The sequence below is a fragment of the Petaurus breviceps genome, unplaced genomic scaffold (assembly GCF_028583685.1).
Source record: "Petaurus breviceps papuanus isolate PSGF00001 unplaced genomic scaffold, PetGlider_PUasm1.0 174, whole genome shotgun sequence".
Taxonomy (NCBI): Eukaryota; Metazoa; Chordata; class Mammalia; order Diprotodontia; family Petauridae; genus Petaurus; species Petaurus breviceps.
The window spans coordinates 73,334,070-73,356,623 of NW_027185761.1; the positions used below are offsets into that span (position 1 = coordinate 73,334,070).

Below are 22,554 nucleotides of genomic sequence, written 5' to 3' on the forward strand. Positions count from 1 at the left end.
GGAGAGAGAGAGAGAGAGAGAGAGAGAGAGAGAGAGAGAAAGAGACAGAGAGTTTGTGGGAGAGGGAGCTCAATATTTATGGGCTGACTCCCCTTATGAAACATGAGTCTGTAGGACCCTACTCAATCTTCCTCTGGCGGGCCTTAAAAAGTCTATTTGACTAAAACTGAAAGAGCATGACTGATAACAGACTATGCCTGAGTTTCCTCTCCTTTTTCTTTTATCCCCTTTTTTGAGGTCATGACCAAGAAAATCACAGGGAAGCCTGAACATTTTCATAGACAAAAGTGAGAAAATAAGAATTGTACTGAGTCTGCAAATCTCCTGCATAGGGCTTCCTTCTTTTGATATACAGTAAATTGAATATGGTTGTGCCAGCATGACCCTGCTCATTTGTGTCCCCCTCTACCCGCCACATTAGTCTCCTCTGTGTATTTTTTAACATTTCATTTGTCATTCTTTTCCTCCTCTCTTTCCTTGATATCTCTATTACTATCCCCAACTATCTCTCCATCTTCCCCTTCAAAAAAACCCTTCTCCTACAGTAATAGCTAACCTTTATACATTATTTTACATATATTATCTCATTTTATCCTCTCAACAATTCTGGGAGGTAGGGGCTACTATTATTCCATTTTACAAGTGAAGAAGCTAAGGTGGAAATAGGTCAAGTGACCTGCCCAGGGTCACACAAATAGTACATGTCTGAGGCAAGATTTGGACTCAGGTGGTCCTGACCTCTAGCCCATCCCTGTATCCGCCATGCCACCAACAAAAGTATAGTCAGGCAAAAGAAGTGTGATTGTGATGGTCATGCTTGTGTGTCATTCTGCACCTCCACACCGTCATCCAGCCACCAACTGTTGAAAAGCATCCTTCGGCTTCAGTCTGTGTCTTCAGTTTTGTGATTATTCATTGACTTATAGCTCTGAAGTCTTTCAGAGTTGCTTTCCTTCACAAAGTAGTGGTCACTGTACAAATAATTCCTCTGATTCTTATAACTTCTCTCTGCTTCAGTTTGTAGTCATCTTCCCAGGCTTGTCTGAAGCATTCCCTTTTGTCACTTCTTATGGCACAATAATATCCCATTACATTCGTGTGCCATAATTGTTTGGCCCTTCCCCAATTGGGGGGCACCCCTTTTGCTTTCTACTTCTTTGCAATACACAGAAGAGCTACTTGAAATATTTTTTAATAAAAAAAATTGTATTTACTTAGAAGCATTCAGAATGTCAACAAAACAGTTGTAACTTTTGTTTTTGCAATCACAGAGTGGTGTTCAGTTAACAGGAAAACAATTATTCCATATGCTGCATCAAAGACAACTGAAGATGAAAATGAACTGTGTCCCCACACAGAGCTAATTTGTGCTGTGTACCCACAAGAACCTGCTTTAGATGTCCATGCCAATTTACAGCCCCATATCACTCCAAGCAAGGTTAGCGGCCACTGAAAATACCACTAAAGGACAGGGCTATCTAAAGGCACATTTGGTAGTGTGTTAACTATACAAAAAAAAGACACTGTACAGTTTAAAAACAAATCTTACACAGCCTTACATTTCAACTTTTTTTTTTCCTTTAAAAGGAGTGAGTTGTGAACAGGGTGTTAAATGCTTTATAGACAAGAAAAAAACTGTTCTAGAACCAACTTATTCATCCTCCTCCTCATCTTCCTCCTCCTCCTTCTTTTTCTTGCTCTTCTCAGCCTTGACATCTCCTCCCTTTTTACCCACATCAGGTTCTCCTTTAGCCCCGTATGCAACAATATCCTTTTCATCTTTTTCCTTCAGTTTAGCTTCCTTCTTTTCATAAGAATGCTTGTCATATGCAGCAGTATTATTCCACATTTCTCCCAATTTTTTTTCCACATCCCCAATAGAAAGACCAAGATACTCCCTTTTGATTTTTGGACAATACTCAACAGAATAAGAAAAGTGCTGAAGGAGGTCTCTTTGGTGCATTGGGATCTTTAAACTTCTTTTTTGTTTTGCCTTTAGGTAGTATGTAGATTTTCATTTCTCTTTCATAACGAACCTCATCAGCTTTTGCCATGTCCTCAAATTTTCCTTTCTCTTTAGCAGACATAGCCTTCCACCTTTCTGAGCATTTTCTAGAAAATTCTGAGAAGTTCAGAGAAGCATCTGGGTACTTCTTGTGTTCCTCTCGGCAGGTTTGCACAAAGAAGGCATGAGAAGACACTTTCCCTCTTGGCTTCTTATGATCACCTTTGCCATTTTTGATGACTTTCCCTCAACGCCACACAGAGTAGCCCAGTGCCCATCCGGCTCTTACTTGCCCTGGTGCTGTCTCTATGGAGCTCAATGTACTGCAATTGGCTGTGAGAGCTCCAGCCAGATGCAACCTCCTCACGGTGTCTGTTCTGTAACATTTAACTACTATAAATACTTTTATGCCTCTGGGTCCTTTCCCTCTTCTTTGATCTCTGCAGAGTAGATGCCTCTTCTTGGTAATGAAGTATCCATACAGAGACTTTTAACTATTTCCCAATTCATGGCTCCACTATAAGTGCAGTTGTGTGCCCAGTTGCCTTAACAATAGTAATTCACCTTTTTTTTGTTACCTTTGCCAATCAAAGGTCAGATGTGGAGTCAATTATCAGAGTTGGTTTATTTCATATTTCTCTTATTTTATTGATTTGGGGCATTTTTATGTATCTATTGATAGATGAAGATTTGTTTGTTGGCATATTATCTGTTCATGTACTTTGAACACTTATCAATTGAGAAACAGCCCTTGTTATTGTATATTTTTTCTTTTTTTTTAAATTCTTTTTGGTCTGTATTAATTTGTTCATTTACTTTTAGTTTACAAGATTCAGTTCCACAGTTCTTTCAGTTTCAAATTTTCTTCCCCTCCCTCTTCTCCCCTCCCTCCCACTGGCAGCATACAATTAGGTATAGGATCTGCAGATACTTTCACATTAGACATTAGTCAGGTTATAATGAAGGATTATATCGGATGGAATGAACAGTGGGAAAGAGGAAACAAAACCAGACAAGAAAAAGAAAGAGAGCATGTAATTTGCTTCAATCTGCATTCAAACTCTTTCTAGGTCTTTCTCTGAATGTAGACATCTCTCTCCATCATGAATCTTTTGGAGTTGACTTATAGCCTTGAATTGCTCAGAAGAGTCCAGTCTATTAAAGTTGGTTATCACACATATGTTGTGTCTGTAATTGTGTACAAATTTCTCCTGGTTCTGCTCTTCACACTCAGCATCAGTTTGTATAATCCTCTTTAGGTAAATATGAAGTCCATCTGCTCCTCCTTTCTTATGGCACAATAGTATTCCATTAAGTTCACATACCATAACTTGTTTAGTCATTCCCCAATTGATGGGCATCCCCTTAATTTCCAATTCTTTGCCACCACAAAAAGAACTCCTATAAATGTTTTTGTACATAGGGGTCTTCCTCCCGCTTCTATGATCTCTTTGGTATACAACCCTAGAAGTGGTATTGCTGGGTCAAAGGACATGAAATTACTTATAGTCCTTTGGGCATAGTTCCAGATTGCTCTCCAGAATGGTTGAATCAGTTGACAACTCCACCAGCAATGTATTAGTGTTCCAATTTTTTCACATCCTCTCCAGCATTTATCATTTTCCTGTTTTGTCATCTTATCCAATCTGACTGGTGATATATGGTACCTAAAAGTTGTTTGATTTGCATTTCTCTAATCAAAAGTGATTTAGAGCATTTTTTCATATGCTTATAGATATCTTTAATTTCTTCCTCTGAGAGCTGCCTGTTCATATCCTTTGACCATTCATCAATTGGGGAATAACTTGTATTCTTATAGATTTGACTCATTTCTCTGTATATTTTAGAAATGAGGACTTTATCAGAGACATTGATTGTAAAAATTATTTCCCAATTTTCTACTTCCCTATTAATCTTGGTTACATTGGTTTTGTTTGTACAGAAGCTTTTCCATTTCATGTAATCAAAGTTATCCATTTTGCATTTTAAAATGCTCTCTAATTCTTGTTTGGTCATGAAGTCTTCCTCTCTCCATAAATCTAACAGTTACACTATTCCTTGCTTTCCCAGAGTGCTTACAGTATCATCCTTTATACCTAGATCATGCACTTATTTAGGCTTAATTTTGGTATATGGTGTTAGATAATGGTCTATGCCCAGTTTCTGCCATACTATATTCCAGTTTTCCTAGCAGTTTTTCTGAAATAGTGAGTTCTTATCCCAAAAGCTGGGGTCTTTGGGTTTATCAAAGAGTAGATTATTATAGTCATTGACTGCTGAGTCTCACGAACCCAATCTATTCCATTGATCTACTGCTCTATTCCTCAGCCAGTACCAAGTAGTTTTGATGACTGCTGCTTTATACTGCAGATTAAAATCTGGTATAGTTAGGCCACCTTCCCTAGCATTCCTTTTCATTAATTCCCTTGACATTCTGGACCTCTTGTTCTTCCAAATGAATTTTGTTATTATTTTTTTCTATTTCTATAAAGTAATTTTTGGGTAAATTGATTGGTATGGAATTAAATATGTAATTTAATTCGGGTAAAATTGTTATTTTTATTATATTAGCTCAACACAGCCATGAGCAATTGATGTTTTTTTCTAGTTAGTTAGATCTGACTTTATTTGTATGAAAAGTGTTTTATAGTCGTGTTCATATAGGTCCTGGGTTTGTTTTGGCAGGTAGATTCCCAAATATTTTATAATGTCTACAGCAACTTTAAATGAGATTTCCCTTTCTATCTCATGCTGTTGGATTTCATTAAAAATATACAGGAATGCTGAGGATTTATGTGGGTTTATTTTATATCCTGTAACTTTGCCAAATTTATTTATTGTCTCAAGTAGTTTTTTACTTGATTCTCTAGGATTCTCAAATTATATCATCATATCATCTGCACAGAGTGATAACTTGGTCTCTTCTTTGCCTGATTTGATTCCTTTGATTTCTTTTTCTTCTCTAATTGCTACTGTTAACATTTCTAGTACTAGATTGAATAAGAGGGGTAATAGTGGACACCCTTGTTTCACCCCTGATCTTATTGTAAATGCTTCTAGCTTCTCCCCATTACATATAATACTTGCTGATGGCTTTAAATAGATGTTACTTATTATTTTAAGGAAGGCTAGATTTATTCCATTACTTTCTAGTGTTTTTAATAGAAATGGATGTTGTACTCATCAAAAGCTTTTCTTCATCTATTGACATAATCATGTGGTTTCTGCTAGTTTTATTGTTGATATGATGATCAATTATATTAAATTATATTAAACCATCCTTGCGTTCCTGGAATAAATCTGACTTGATCAAAGTGTATTATTCTTGTGATAAGTTACTGTATTCTTTTTGCTAATATTTAATTTAAAGTTTTTGCATCTATATTCATGAGGGAAATTGGTCTATAATTTTCTTTTTCCATTTTATCTCTTCCTGATTTAGGTATCAGTACCATGTTTGTATCATAAAAAGAATTTGGTAGGACTCCTTCTTCACTAATTTTTCCAAATAGTTTGTAGAGTATTGGAATCAATTGTTCTTTATATGTTTGATAAAATTCACTAGTAAATCCATCTATCCCTGGAAATATTTTCCTAGGGAGTTCATTGATGGACTGTTCAATTTCTCTTTCTGAGATGGGGTAATTTAAGTAATTTACTTCCTCTTCAGTTAATCTGGGCAACTTATATTTTTGTAAATATTCATCCATTTCACTAAGATTGTCAAATTTATGTGCATATAATTTGGCAAAATAATTCCTAATTATTGTTTTGATTTCTTCTTCATTGGAGGTAGATTCACCCTTTTCATTTTTTATATTCATAATTTTGTTTTCTTCTTTCTTTTTTTATCATATTGACTATGGGTCTATCAATTTTATTGGTTTTTTCATGAAACCAGCTCTTAGTTTTATTTATTAATTCAATAGTTTTCTTAATTTCAATTTTATTAATATCTCCTTTGGTTTTCATTATTTCTAATTTAGTGTTAAATTTCAGATTTTCAATTTGTTCTTTTTCTAGCTTTTTTTCAGTTCATTAACCTCCCTTTTCTCTAATTTATTCATGTATGTACTCAGGGATATAAAACTTCCCCTAAGAACTGCCTTTGCTGCATCCCACAAATTTTGGTATGTTGTCTCATTATTGTCATTCTCTTGAATGAAGTCACTGATTGTTTCTATAATTTCTTGTTTGACCCACTCATTCTTTAGGATTAGATTGTTTAGTTTCCAATTAGTTTTTAGTCTATCTTTTCATGGCCCTTTATTGCATATGATTTTTATTGCATCATGATCTGAGGATGATGCATTTAATATTTCTGCCTTTTTGCACATAATTGTGAAGTTTTTATGCCCTAGTACATGGTTGACTTTTGTGTATGTGCCATGTACCACTGAGAAGAAGGTGTATTCCTTTTTTATTCCCATTCAGTTTTCTCCCGAGAACTATCATACCTGCCCTCTCTAAAATTCTATTCACCTCCTTAACTTCGTTTTTGTTTATTTTGAGGTTGGATTTATCAAGTTCAGAGAGGGGGAGATTAAAGTACCCCACTAGTATAGTTTTGCCATCTATTTCTTTCTCTAATTCCCTTACCTTCTCCTCTAAGAATCCGGATGCTATACCACTTGGTGCATATATGTTAAGTAATGAAATTGCTTCATTCTCGACAGTGCCTTTTAGCAGAATATAGTTTCCTTCCTTATTTCTTTTAATTAGATTTTTTTTTTTTGCTTTTGCTTTATCTAAGATAAGGATTGCTACCCCTGCTTTTTTTTACTTTAGTTGAGGCATGATATATTTTACTCTAGGCTTTTACCTTTACCCTGTGTGTATGTGTATCAGCAATGCCATATTCACAATGCCTATAGAGATTACAAATATGCTGATATAATTATCCATCACAAAATACATCAGGTTTGCCATATGGAGAAATAAACTAGAAAATTTATTAAGATACCAAAAGACTGAGTCCCAAAACCAGAAAGTGAAAGCCATCAGAGTAGTTATGATATTGGCACAGATAGATAAAGTAGAAAGCACCCACATTCTCAAGCCTTTAAAACAGAACAGGCTACCTCAGGCAAAGGTCCTCCTCTCCCCACGCACAGCAACCACCCAGCGTACGGGAAGCGCGCTCCCAGCAGCTCCGGCCCCTGGCAGTCCTCAGCAGGAGTCCTTAGCAGAAAGTCCTTAGCAGTCCTAACTCAAAAAGGGTTTCACGCTGCCGCTGCCTCTGCTGCTGCCACAGCCGTCACAACCACCGCCAGCCACCGCAGGACTGCTAGGTCGGCTTTCGCTTTCCCTCGCTTTCGCTTTCCCTGGCTTTCGCTTTCGCTGGCTCTGCCCCTTCCTGCTACGTCAGCACGTCCTTGGCTTTCGCTTTCTCTGGCTTTCGCTTTCTCCTGCTCCACCCCTTCCTGCTATGTCAGCATGTCCATGGGGCATGGAAGATCTTTAAATCCCATAACCCTTACAGTATGCCCCTGTTTCAGATGTGTTTCTTGTAAACAGCATATTGTAGGATTATGGTTTTTAATCCATTCTGTTGTCCACCTCCATTTTATGGGAGAGTTCATCCCATTCACATTCACAGTTATGATTACTGTCTGTCTCTTTCCCTCCATCCTGTTCACTCCCCTATTTATGCTTTTGTTTTTCTACCCTTCTCCCTTCCCTTCCTTAAGAGTTTTCCTTTTGATCACCACCTGCCTCAGTATTCCCTTCTTATCAGCCCTCCTCCCTTTTCCTCCCCTTTCCCCTTACTTCTTCCCTTCTTTCTAACCACCCCCCCCTTTCTTAGCCCTTCCTCCCTCCTACTGCCTTTAGGATATGAGAGATTTCTATACTTAATGTAATATGTTATTTCTTCTTCGAACCAAGATTGACAAGAACAGATCTCATGCAAAGCTCTTCTCCCTCCCCTCTTTCCCTCTATTATGATATATTTTGTGTCTCTTCTCAATAGGGTCCTATGCTTAACTGGTTGTGTTATTCCCTCCTTGCACCAGAACCAATAAGGGAAAAGCTCATATAATGTTCATCTCCCTCTCTTCTTTCTCTCTACTATATTGTTTTTATGCCTCTTTGTGTGGCATAATTTACCCTTTTCTAGTTCATTCTTTCCTCTTCTTCCATTGCAGTACCTTTGTAGCCCTTAATAAGGTTCTTATTTAATTGTCATTTTGTATAAGTTTTACCCATACCCTCTACTTGTCTATGAACAGTTTACTCTTATTAAATAACAGGGTGCGTGTGCGTGTGTGTGTGTGTGTGTTTTCCTTGTTTACCTTTCTATGTCTCTCTTGCATCTCATAATTGGAGGTTGAATTTTCCATTGAGCTCTGGATTTTTCATTGGGAAGGTCTGGAAATCCATTATATCATTGAATGACCATGTCCTTGCCTGAAAAAATATTTTCAGTTTCACTGGATAAGTGATCCTTGTTTGTAACCCGAGCTCATTTGCCCTGCGAAAAGTTATATTCCAGTTCCTCTGATCTTTCAGTGTAGAAACTGCCAGATCCTGTGCAATCCTCACTGTGTTTCTGCATATTTGAATTGTTTCTTTCTGGCTACTTGTACTATTTTCTCCTTTACCTGGAATTTAGAATTTGTTCTGGTAGTTCTGGAATCCAGCCACAACATTTTGTGGACTTTTCAATTTGGGATCTCTTTCAGGAGGTGACCTGTGGATTCTCTCGATTTCTATTTTACCCTCTGGTTCTAGTATCACAGGGCAGTTTTCCTTGATGAGCTCTTGGAAGATGTTGTTCAGGCTCATTTTTTCTTCATGATTTTGTGGTAGGCCTATGATTCTCAGATTATGTCTCCTGGATCTCTTTTCCAGGTCAGTTATTTTTCCATTGAGATATTTTACCTCTTTTTCTAATTTTTCATTCTTGATGTTTTGTTTAACTGATTCTTGGTTCTTCATAGAGTGATTCACTTCAATCTGGTTGATTCTAGTTTTTAGCAAATTATTTTCCTCAGTTTTTGGAGCTCCTTTTCCATATCACACATTTTTCTTTTTAAGGAGCTGTTTTCTTCATTGTAATGTTTTTCTAATTTTGCAATTTTGATTTTAAAAGAATTATTCATTTTATCTTCTGTCTCTCTAATTTTGCTTTAAAAGTTCTTTTTGAGCTCATCTAATAATTCTTTCTATGCTTGAGATCAGTTCCCAGTTGAGGCTTCAGCTGTGGGTGTGGAGTCAACACTGTCTCCCTCTGAATTTGGTTCCTCCCTTTCACAATAGTAGGACTCCAGAGTCTTTGTCTTTGCAGTCTGCTTTTTTCCCATTTTGAGGCAGGGCCCTAGCCACACCCTTCCTCTAGGGTTCCTAGGCCTTTACTGTTTAAAATTTTGCCCTAGGGCAATAATTAGTATGTTTTTAGGGTCAAAGGGGGGGATTGGAGCAGCCTGTGTTTACTCTGCCATCCTGGTCCCTGGAAGTCCAGATAGGGGCTTTTTAAATTTCTAGGCTGTGGATTGGTAGTCCCAGGAGTAGCTGCTGCCCCTGCCAGGGGCCCACCATTTGACTCTTACCCTGCTCCATCCAGTCCCAGCCCTGTGGTGATAGGACTGGCAGTGGCCCTTGTGGTTGGTGGATCAACTTGCCACCACATTGATCAGGCCTCATCCGGGCCTCTGCATCCCCGGCGTCTGGACCTCTGTGCAGCTCAGGGTCGTCTTCTGGGCCTCTGCCATTATTGTATGTTTATATACATTCTTTACATACCTTGATATTGAGCCTTCTTCAAAGGATTTTTCGTAAATACCTTTTTCCTCCTAATTCCGAATGCATTGCTTTTGTTTGTGTAAAACCTTTTTTCAATTTTACACCATCAAAATTCTCCATCTTATCTCCTATGATCTTCTTTACTTTTTATTTGACTAAGATTTCCTCCTCTTTCTATATATGTGAAAAATAACTCTTTATTTTCTTCTAATTTGTGTATGATAGGATCTTTTATAATTAGATCATGTGTCATTTGGAGTTTATTGTGGTATATGGTATGAGAAGTTGTTCTAGGCCTAATTTCTTCCAGACTACTTTAATCTTCCTGGCAATTCTGTATCCTTGGGTTATTGAACACTGTGTTCCTGAGTTCAGTTGCTTCCCAGTCTGGTGAACCTAACCTGTTTCATTGATCAACATTTCTATTTTTTAACCAGTAACAGATAGTTCTGCTGATGACTGCTTTGCAGTATAGTATACATAGGATTACTTTGTGACAGTTTGATTGGAACAATTTTTTCATATTTTTTATTATAAATACTAAGAGAGAAAATTAACTGCCCCCAAGAATTCAAGTCATTTCTGCTGATCAGGGAAATTTTTACTATTAGTGAGATTCTGATCCAAGATAGAATCTCCTTTGTTAGCATTTCCACCTTTGAGGAGGGGATTGCCATTAAGGTAGAGAGAGACAGGGACAGAAAAAGAAAGACAGAGATAGAAACAGACCTGTGCATACCTTAGTGGGACTAGGGTAGGTTTTCATATTGCTTGGGGGTAGATCTCATATTCGGAGTTATCCAACTATTTCAGAACAATTTTAGCATATGTTCTGACCAGCTTATTTTTTCATAATACCATTATGTCTCTACTGTACCTGGTGACTGAGGATAACCAAGGCAATGGGGTGTAATGGGAATGTAAATTTTAAAGATCTTCCCTGCCCCTAAGCTAAAGTGCACCTGGAGCCTGGGGAGGGAGGCTTGTTTTCCAGTAGATACTTCTTGATTGGCCAGTGAGTCAATAAGATTGTTACATTCTCTGAGCCAGGAGAAGGCTATATAAGCCCTGATGTGTAGCTTTGTTTTGGGGGCTCACTTTGAGAAGTGTTCTGTGATTTGATCTGGATTCTGGGAAGCCGTTGTTGAGAGTCCCCCGGCTTTGAAAAACCCAGATGTTGACTGGGTATGGATGTAATGGTTGGACAGTTTGGAAAGCTGTCTACTTGATCTGTTTCTGTCTTGATAATTCTTTCTGTATACTTTGAAGTTCGGGGTGCTGACCTTTTTCCCCTGAACTAGGTAAATGATACATGTTTGACTGATTAAAGTGGCTTGTTAACCCATTTTGAGTTGCTTTCCTTTATCAAAGCAGATCCAAGAACCTGTATGGGCAGCCACCCTGAGGACGCTTGGGGTGCTTGCTGCTACATGGGGGTACTGTTGAATTGGAGAGTTTTGCAGAATTTTTTCATTACATGGCCCATGAAATAAGTCTTTTCAGACACGATGGAGAAAGGATAGTGGTATCCCAAATTAAGTAGAAAGTCCAACAGTGTTTTAATAATAGTTGTTGAGTCTACTTTGGCAGTAGAATACACTTTAATCAATTCTAAAAACATACCCATGATAAGAATGTATTCATAATTACATTTAGCCATTTGAATTTACTCAAATGCATTTGTTAATGGAAGGTCCCCAATGAGTGATGTGTGCTGTTCTTTGTTTTGATTCACTTCCCAACATTATATGCTGGGAAGATAGAATTGATGGCCATTCTCAGTTCTCCTCCTCCTTTGGTTCTGCTGTCTTTGACACTCTATATCCTTGTATCTTCTTTGACACTCTCTTCTCTAGATTTTTGGGCTGCCCTCTCTCCTGGTTCTTCTCCTACCTGTCAGACCACTCCTTCTCAGTAGCCTTTGTTGGATTTTCATTTAGGTCACACCCTCCAGTTGTGGGTGCCCCATAGGTCTCTGTCCAGGGTCCTCTTCTCTTCTCTTTTTCACTTGGTGATTTTATCAGCTCCCATGGATTTAATGCTAATGATTTTTGAATCTGCTTATCTACTAATCTCTTTATTGAACCACATTTTCCCATCTCTAACTATCTATGAGACGATTTAAATTGGATATCCCTTAGACATTTTAAACTCATCATGACAAAACTGAATTCATCTTTCCCAATGGAGCCTCCCTTCTCCCTCACTTTCTCATTATTGTTGAGGGTATCACCATCCTCCCAGTCACCTGCTCTGGCAACCTAAGTGGTCATCCTGGATTCCTCACTTTTTCTCACTGCCCCTCCCAACCTACCACATCCAATCTGTCACCAAGACTTGTAGATTTTGCCTTTGTAACATCTCTTGAGCATTACCCTTCCTCTCCTCTGACACTGCTAACCATCCCCCTCTAATGCAAACTCTCATCACTTCATAGCTGGACTACTCCAAAAGCTTGTTGGGGTTGGAGGTGGGAAATACCAACTTCCAATCACTCCCCACTCCAGTTTATCTTCCATTCAGCCACTAAAGTGATTTTTCCTAATGTGTGGGTCTAACTCAATCAACTCCAGTGGCTCCCTGTTGCCTACAGAATCACACACATAATCCTCTGGTGTTTAAATCCCTTTATAATCTGACCCCCACCCTAATCCCAGTCTTTCTAGGTTTATACCTTACTCTCCTCTACGTAGCCTGTAATCCAGTGACACCCATCTCCTTGTTCCTTGAACAAGGTACTCAATCTCCCAATTCCAGGCATTTTCACTGTCTCTCAAACTTGGAGGATTCTCTTTCCTCAAATCAGTCTTTTTTCTTCCCTAGCTTCCTTTAAGTCCCAGCTAAATTCCCACCTTTTATAGGAAGACTTTCCCAAATCATGTTAATTCCGGTGCCTTTTCTCATATTTCCTTGCATGTATGTAGGAACTCCTTGAGAGCAGGGACTGCCTTTTGTGTATTCTTCCAGCACTTAGCACATCACCTGGCACAAACTCTCTTAAAGCTTAGGTTCAATTCATGTTGAAGGTCTTCTAGGAAAATATAAAGTACATCAGCTATAAACTATTGATTTCCTCTTCACAAAAGAAATGCTTCCTTCACAACTCAAACATGTATGGAGAAGAAACTTCAAACATGGAATAGTAACCCCTAACTCCTAATATTTTCTCCCAGGAGGTTGCTACTTAAACATCAAACACTATATGAGACTACTGAACAGTCTCTTTATCTTCACAGTCTGAGGAATTCCTCCCAAGTCCAAACTTCTAGGTTCATCCTTGAGGAAATTGATTTAGAGGTCACCTCCTGCTGGACTCCTAAGCTCACAGGGTTTTCAGCAAGGCTGGGAACACTCCTAGGGTCACATCAGTCACCTGCACTCAAGGAAAGAAACAAAGCAGAAGAAGCAACCAGAGACATGGAGTCCAGCTCCAGAAGTCCGAGGCAGAGTTTGATAAGTCCCAATATTATGAACAGATGAGAAGAGGAAGAGTGACAATTGGAATTATCTCTGCTTTTGAAGCCTCCTGAGTCACTCTTCCTGCTCAGTCTCCAATCACCTTCAATATACCCTGTGGGGAAAAGGCAAAGATAGGGACCATCCAGAAACTTCTCCTTGTAGATGTCATTTAGCAAAGGGATTGTGCCCTGGAAGGGTCCAAGTTGTATGATCAGTCCAAGGGGCTGTGCCCAGACCAGCAGACTGCAGAGAGGAAGGGGAGGGGCTTTCCCTTTATAACCTTCATCATATATAGGAGTTCTTTTCTTTCTTTTCCTCCTCTTTTTCCTCTTCTTATCTTCTTCTGCCTTTTTCTGTCACTTCAATTGTCCACCTCCCCCCCCATTTTCCTTTCTATTTGTTAAAAAAAAGAACACTTGATTATCTCTGATTACTCAAAGGAGAGGGGGCTACTCCACAAGGCCCTTTCTCTAGGGAAGAGGACACCCCTCCCTCACCAGACCTAGCTATAGCAGAAGAGAGTGTAGACTAGGTGCAAGTCAGTACAAAATCAACCTTTCTCTCAATACTAATTAAAAATGCATCCTTCTTTTTTTTTTTGGAGGGCAGGGCAATTGGAGTTAAGTGACTTGCCCAAGGTCACACAGCTAGTAAGTGTTAAGTGTCTAAGGCTGGATCTGAACTCAGGTTCTCTGGACTCCAGAGGCAGTGCTCTATTCACTACACCACCTAGCTGCCCCATGGGAAGGATTTTAAATGCCAGCAGAAGAGTTTTGTATTTGATTCTAGAGGCAACAGGGAGCCCCTGGAGTTTATTGATCAGAATAGTGACTGTGCTCTTGGTTTATATTTTTGGCAGCTTTGGGAAGAATGCACTTGAAAGGACAGAAGGTTCTGGTGACACTAAAAGATGAAAGTCTGGTGATACAAAGCATTAGATTTTGTCACATTTGCTGCAGAAAGCATTCTTCGGGGAGGCCTGGGTCCCACTTTATGATGGCTGAAGTCCCTCCCATGCTGAAATTCTCTGTGATTCTGTGAGTTTCTAAACAGATGGATGTGACTACACATGCAGGCCATGGAAGAATTCAGATTTTCAAGGAAAGTATTAGAAATAGAAGCAATGGCAGATTGCTGAGAATGGATACAAGTGTGTGGAGGTGTCCAAAATGGTAAGCTGGAAATCTCTAATTCCGTTTCAGCTCTGCTTTCTCCATCAAAGAAGAATGCCCTTTGTACTGGGGAGGATATAACAGGAAACTTGTAAAACCTAAGAGGATTGAGAAAGGAAAAATGATTAGATGGCAGTTAAGTTCCCCGAATAGAACCATTCACCAGACCCAGATGAACTAGCAACAAATATCCTGAAAAGAATGAATAGACAAGAAGTGCTCTGGGCTTTGTGGGGAATCAGTTTCTTCTTCATATTCTTCAACATGTGCTAATATAGATTTATATAATATAGAATTTAGAAGGGAAAGAGGTGGTCACAGTGAGCTAACATGGGATCATTAGAATTAAATTAAGCCAGGTGTATGTCATTTACTTTTTTTTTTTGGGGGGGGGGGGTTACACGATTATTAAATGAGTGAAATGTGGTGGATGATTTGTATCTAAATTTTAGCACTGTGGCTGATTAAGTTCTTTAGTGATACTGTTGTGAACAAAATAGACAAATATGGATTGTTTTCTAATAGAGTTAGGTGCACCTGTAACTAATTTGCTGACTGGTCCCATGTTTGAACCAAAAAAGTAGTTGTTGTTTGATTTCCTGCACTGAAAGAAGTATCTGTGCCTAGCCCTGTGCTATTTCATGATGTTAGTGATGACCTGGATATATCTAAAGATAGCATACTCATCACATTCACTGATGTCACAAACCTAGGAGGGATACCCAACATGCTGGTGAAAGAATCTCTTGCCAAGAAGATATTTACAGGCTAAGAACATGAAGTTCATTGAAGTTCAAGTCTTATATTTGAACTCATAAAGTGATCAAAAGAGCAGTGAATGTGGAGTACTTAGATTTGGGTTCAAATCCTGGGTCTGTCACTTAATACCTGTGTGACCTGGAGCAAGGCTCATCAATTTTGGGGACTTCAGTTTGCTCATTTGTTAAATGAAGGAGTTTGACTCTAAGTTGACCTCTAAGGTCCTTCCCAATTCTCAATCTAGGATTCTGTGATCCTAAGTCCATGATGGGCAATCTTGAATTCATGATGGGTAAGGTGTGGTTAAACCACAATGTGTCTGAATAGGGTCTAGGAGGATAGATGAATGGCATTCTCATTGTACACTGTTCATGTGATGTGGCTGATGAGAGAGCTAATGTGATCTTGGACTGTATTAAGGGAACATAACTGGTGAATGAGGAGCTAATGGTTATCCTTCTATACTCATCCCCCTGCTTAGAGAAGGTCTGGAAGACTGTATTCACTTCTGGGGACCCCATTTAAGGAAAGCAATTGATAATTATGCTAGAGAGTGCCCAAAGGAAGGTAACCTGTGTAGTGAATGGTCTTGAGTTCATGCCCTATGAAAATCACTCAAAGTGAATATATAGCCTAGTGAAGAGAGGACGTAAGAGGCACAAGAGACATGTGTTCACAAATCTAAAAGTCTGGTATGTGTAAGAGAGATCAGACATGTTTTACCTGACACCAGAGAGCAGACCCAGGAGCAACAGGTGGAAATTACGAAGGTACAATTTTAGGATGGATATCAGGAAAAATTTCCTAACAGAGCTTTCCATAAATGGAAGGGCCTGCCATGGGAGGCCATGGGTTCCTCCTCACTGGAGGTTTTCCAGCAAAGGCTAAATGTCTATTTGAGTATGTCATAGAGGGGACTCTTATTCAACTACAGATTGGACTAGATGGTCAATAAAATCACTTCCAATTCTGAAAAACCATGGTTCTTTGAGTTTATGAAGTAAAACTCCTTGTTACCTTTGGGTATATGATGAAAACATCTCTGCCAACTACCTTTTTGACTTGTCTCAGAAGATCCTACAGGTGATCCTTCCTTTCAGTTGCAACCTTCTGTGTCTTCTGCTTTCCTTGATAAGAATAATGCCAATGTAGGCATGGTCTAGCTCCTCTGGTCATGTGCTAGTTTATTGGATTTTGGACAAAAATATATATATTGAGTACTGACGGTTATATTAATATTTGTTGTTTGTCTAAAAATAAGAATAATTCTTTGAAACCACGCCTTTTCTTCTGCCATTCCACCTCTACCAATGGTAAAGCCAAAAGGAGCCATTAAGGGTTGGGGTGGGGGGGGGTGAATTTTTACATATCAATTTCCTGAGTCATTATACCCAGCAAATCTTTCAGTCAATGGCCAACTTACTGATCATAAACTTCTCTGTATTTAGCAAGACTGGTTCTCAAAAAGCAGAAATATGCTCTGTTTTCAGGGTAGATTTTGAATCGTTTTCTCCTGGGTAGAACCTTCCAGAACTTGTGTGCTGCTGGTAAAGCCTTTGGGAGCTCAGGGTCAATCTCATGCCTTGGCCAAGGACTAGAGGTAGGTTCTTGCTTGACACCAGAAATGTGCACTGTGTGGTTATATGTGAAAGCCATTGATTTTCATCATTAGTAGGAAAATAAGCCCTTGATGTCTTTAGTATATGTCAGAAAGGAAAGATCATTAAACATTGAACAAAGAATGTTATTTCCCTCTAAGTCATTATAAAAAGAGACTACCTTTTTATTTTAATGAAAGGATTTTGCCTCTGCCTGTGTCCCTGAGCTAGTTAGCACATCAAAGAAGAAAGTCCTAATAAACTTTACATTTTATAAGCACAGAATTCAACCAGATTGGCTCCATTAAGAAATAGGCTTCTGCAGTCAAAGTTGAAACCAATCACAGAATTTCAATGTAAACCTTAAAGTATTTACAGAGTTAAATTGTCCAGCTGAGAATCCATATCCCTAACATCATGGTCACAAGGCCAATGCTGAGGCAAAACAAAGACCCAGGAAAGAGCCACTCTTTAATAAATTATGAAGAGCCAACAGCCTTCACTGAGAGGCTCCAGCAATGGGTGTGGGCCTTTGCTTGCTCTAGAGCTGTCCTTAATGCACTTGCTATTGAATAAGTAATTGATTTCCATCACTAATGCACATTCTCCATCTAAGAGTCATTTTCCCTGAACATTCAAGTCTCCTTTTCAGAGATCAGACCAAGTTTACTTCAGTGTTTCATGTAGCTTTCTTCTTCTTTTGTGTTTTTTTAGCACTATGAGATGTAAAGTTAATTGAGAATGACACATGAGGCTGGAGCCTCGTACTGCAGAGACTCAAATGGATGGGTTGGCTCTGCATATTTCTTTTACTCTAAAAATGTTCACAGAGTCTTAGATTTGGAAAGAGTGTTGGTGACTGGACAGTGTGCCCTCTACCTGAATAAAAATCCCTTCTTTAATGTCCCCACTGAGTGCTCATCTGGACATTACTGGAACAATCCCAGGGAGAGGAAATCCACCATCTCCTCAGGCAGTCCATCTCTCTTTGGGGCAACTCTCGGTGTCAGGAACATCAGATCCAAACTTGCCTCTTTGTAGCCAGTGAGGAGAAGAATGCCTTAAAAAGCCAAATTTCCCAGTTGGAAAAGGAATTTCAAAAACTCATGGAAGAGAATAACTCCTTCGAAATTAGATTGGAGCAACTAGAATCTAATGACTTTATGAGAAATCAAGATAGTATTAAACAGATCCAAAGAAATGAAAAAATAAAAGGCAATGTGAAATATCTCATTGGAAAAAACACTGACCTGGAAAATAGATCCAGGAGAGATCATTTAAAAATTATTGGACTACCTGAAAGCCATGATCAAAAGCCATTGTTCAAAAAACTATCAAGCAAAATTGCCCTGACATTCTAGAACCAGAGGGCAATTCTTCTCCTCACTGGCTTTTTGGGCCTCTTTTGCCATTTCAGTTAGTCTATTTTTTTAAGATGTTATTTTCTTCAGTATATTTCTGGGTGTCCTCTAGCAGGCTGACTTGCTTTTCATGATTTTCTTGCATCATTCTCATTTCTCTACCCCATTTTTCCTCCACTTCTCTTACTTGATTTTCAAAATCCTTCTTGAGCTCCTCCTTAGCCTGTGACCAATTCATATTTTTCTTGGAGGCTTTTGATGCAGGAGTTCTGACTTCTCTGTCTTCCTCCCACTCCATGCTTTGATCCTTTTTATCCCCCAAAAAGGATTCTATGACCTGTTTGTGCTTCCTCTGCTTGCTCATATTGCCAGCCAATTACTTAACTTTTGAGCTCTTTGCCACAGTAGAATTTTGCTTCCAGAATGGAGAGAGCTTCGTCCCAAATTGCTGGGGTTTTGGAACTGCCAGAGCTATTAGGAGGGCACCTTCTCTACAGCTCCCACAAGCTTTGGCTCACTGGTCACACACCCCAGGACCACCACCCGAGACCATGATCCAGATCCAAGCAGGTTAAAGCAAGAGCGATTCATCTCTGAATGGTCACTTGGTCCCCCTACAATCTTCAGGCCAGGAGCTCCCGAGGGAGCTGCTTCTCCCCCCAGGGGCAGGGGCCAGACCTCACTCTTCTGTCCCTCCTCATTCCAACAGAGTTCCACGCTGACCTTTTACTTTATCTCTGGCATTTATGGAGTGAGAAATCTAGAAGCCACCACAGCCGCTGGTGATTCACTCTCCTGAAGTCTGCTCTAGCCACTGCTGATCGGGGCTGCCCTGGGGCCAGAACCATGCGGCTCACAGGGGACTGCGCTTGGCTCTCAGCTCCGTGTGATAGCCCCTTCCTGTCAGCCTTCCAGGCTGCCTTCAGCAGGAGATTTGTTTCTTTCTGTCACTTTGTGGGTTCTGTAGCTCTAAAGTTTGTTTAGAGTAATTTTTTTTACCAGTATTGGAAGTGATTGGAGCTGGAGCCTACTCCAAGTCTACACTGCCATCTTGGCTCTGCCTCCCCCCCCCTCATTACATTTATCCCTTTTCTTTTTTTTTGCCTTATGGAGGGCAATTGGGGTTAAGTAACTTGCCCAAGGTCACATGGCTAGGTTTTTTGTGTGGATGTTAAGTGTCTGAGGCCAGAACCAAACTCGGGTCCTCCTGACTCTGGGTCCAGCACTTTACTCACTGCACCACCTAGCTGCTCCTCATTACATTTATCTTAAAGAAGTGAAGTAAATGGGCACTGAGTAAGGTTGAGAACTGATCAGAAGGAGAATGGGTCGTTTCCTTTGGGAAACTGAAAAATTCTGTTAATGATTCCAAGTTTCTTATTGAAACTAAGTGTGTCTTTTTAAAACCAATATTCTACCAGGGTTGTTCTATGGTCATGAGTCATGAAACATAACAGTCTCCAAAGACTGTAAATAAGAACCACATCAGGGGTAATGCAGAGGTGTAGTGGGGGTAAAAAGATAAGACATAAACAAATAAAGATGACATAAAAGAGCTGGAGTGAGATGTCATCAAAGAAATGTATGCAGAAATAAGACTGGTCCCTTGGTGAAAGAGATGTGTAACCTGTGGACCGGTGATGGTTGCCTCACAATGTCAAATGAACCAGGAGAAGACTTCATCAAGATGGATGGAACTCAGGTGGTGAGCCTTGGTGAGGATGTAGATACTCATCTGATGCTGATGGACAGGCAGGGATGAATCATGATTAGCATTATTGAAGGGAACGACATGTGGAGGAGATTTCAGAGCTATGTAAGTATTTGAACAATAAATATTTGTGTGATACCATGCAAAAGACCATACCCCAAAATCTAATGAAATCATTATATGCCTCATCAAAAGGTAAATAATTGAGGGAGCAGGAGGAATTTCAGCTGAGACATAGGTGTTGCCAAATGGGCTCATTATCCTAAGGTTTAAGCTCAATAGATTCCTGCTCATGTAGAAATCTGCCAGGTAGTGCTGAAGGGAAGCTCCTCTTGAAGAGCTCAGAGGCAGCTAAGCACACCACACATAATCGGGAGGATTTGTGTTCAAATCCTGCATCAGCAAATCCTGCATGAGCAAGTCACTTAAGTGCTCTCAGCATTATTTTTTTTCTCATCTGTAAATTGGGGATAAAAATAAGTCCTACTTCTCAGGCTTCTTGTGTGGATCAAATGAGAGAATGTCTAAAAAGCCCTTGGTAAATCTTAATGGAGCTATGGAAATGCTAGCAATTACTTGCTTTCGAACAACATCTTGGTAAGATTTGAGAGACCTTTGAAGCCAAATATTAGCTAAAAATAAAGCAAAAATCTTTTTACTTGTTTGTTTGTCTTGACTCGGAGAACCAGAAAATAAAATACCATAATTAGCATTGGCAAAAATCCTTCTTCCCCAGAGAGCTAATTTGGCTCTGGTCTCAGAAGTCCCCAGGGTAGAAACAGTCCTGAGCTTGTGTTGGGAAAGCTTCCTGCCCTTGCCTCAAAACAAGACAAAAGGAAGAAAAGAAGGAAGGAAACAAGTAGTTATCAAACACCTACTATGTGTCAGGCACTGTGCTAGTCACTTTACAAACAATTTCTCATTTAACACTTACAACAACTGGGAGGGAGATGCTCCTGTTATATCCATTTTGTAGCTGAGGACCTTGAGGCATACAGTTATGTCTTTCTCTGTCTCTCAAGGAATTCCTTGATAATAAACAGAGGATGAACTCACTAAATCACATTTCTAACATGCAAGTTACCAGGCAGCTTTGAGGGTAATCCCCAGACCCCAGGGACAGCCATGCAACAAAACATGCCCAGGACCATACTGTGTGCTAGCCCTTGCTGTTGGGTTCAGTTTAGGGTAGTTAGTTCAACTTGGGTTAGAAGGAAGCTACTTGGTTATTCCAACTGACGTGATCTTACATGTGATTGTTCTTATTTGTATGTGCACATGTTGTCTCTGCTTATAGAATGAAAATCCCTTGAGGGCAAGATGTTTTCTTCTCTGGATCTTTAATGCCTAGCATTGCACATAGTTGACATTTAATAAATGTTTGATCTCTTAGGTGTGGATACTGCCTCCAACCTTTTGGATCACCAGCCATCTCCTCGTACTCATGAAAACATGCCTCAGAAGGTTCACCCGTCATGGATGGTGGAGAAATGGGGGAAAGCTCTTCCCCAGGATCTCTTGGCATTTCATAAAGGCCATAACATATAAGGACTGACTGAGTTCTGTTATCCCTCATCCTCACCATGTGACTGGTTCACCTTTTCCAGGTACATATTTCCCCATGACACCCCTTACTTTGTTTCTCTTGTACAATTCTTGCTTGGGCAGAGTGCTGCAGCCTTCTCCTACCTTTCTAGGACTTCTCCATTCATTGCCCTTCACATGGTCATCAACTTCAATTATTCAGAGAATGCAGTATGCAATGGCTTGAAGCCACACAGCACTATTGTGAGGTTATCCATGTTTTTTTTATTTGTTTTTTGTTGTTGTTAGGTTTTTTTTATTATTAATTTGTTTTTTTCCTTTTAGTTTACAGGATTCAATTCCACAATTCCTTGAGTTTCACATTTTGTCCCCCTCTCTCCCCTCCTATCCATGGCGGCATACAGTCAAGTATAGGATCTGTACATACTTTCACATTATACATTAGTTAGGTTATAAAGATGGAGTGTATCAGATGGAATGAAAAATGGTAAAAAAAGACATAAAGCCAAACAAGAAAAGGAAAAAGATCAGGTATTTTGCTTCCATCTGGATATAAACTCGGTTCTTTCTAGTTATTTCTCTGGATGCACACATTTCTCTCCATCATGAGTCTTTTGGGATTGACTTATATCACTGCATTGCTGAAAAAAGTCCAGTCTACCAAAGTTGGTCATCACACATATGTTGTGTCTGTAATTGTGTACAAATTTCTCCTGGTTCTACTCTTCTCACTCAGCATCAGATCGTATAAGCCTCTCCAGGTAAATATGAAGTCCATCTGTTCCTCGTTTCTTATAGCACAATAGTATTCCATAACATGCATATACCACAACTTGTTCAGCCATTCCCCAATTGATGGGCACCCCCTTAATTTCCAATTCTTTGCCACCACAAAAAGAGCTGCTATAAACATTTTTGTACGTATGGGTCTTCCCCCCACTTCTATGATCTCTTTGGGATCCTAACCCTAGGAGTGGTATTGCTGGGTCAAAGGATATGAAATTATCTATAGCCCTTTGGGCATAATTCCAGATTGCTCTCCAGAAAGGCTGGATCAGTTCACAACACTACCAGCAATGCATTAGTGTTCCAATTTGCCCAAATCCTCTCCAGCATTTGTCATTTTCCTGTTTTGTCATCTTAGCCAATCTGACTGGTGAGATGTGGTACCTCAGAGTTGTTTTGACTTGCATTTCTCTAA

At 39.5% G+C, this 22,554-nt stretch overlaps 1 pseudogene; it reads right to left on the reverse strand.

Annotated features, from left to right (window-relative positions):
- The window catches only part of LOC138158517 (high mobility group protein B1 pseudogene), a 25,134-nt pseudogene extending 3,849 nt beyond the window's left edge, over window positions 1-21,285 (reverse strand).
- Between the last annotated feature and the right edge of the window lie 1,269 nt (window positions 21,286-22,554).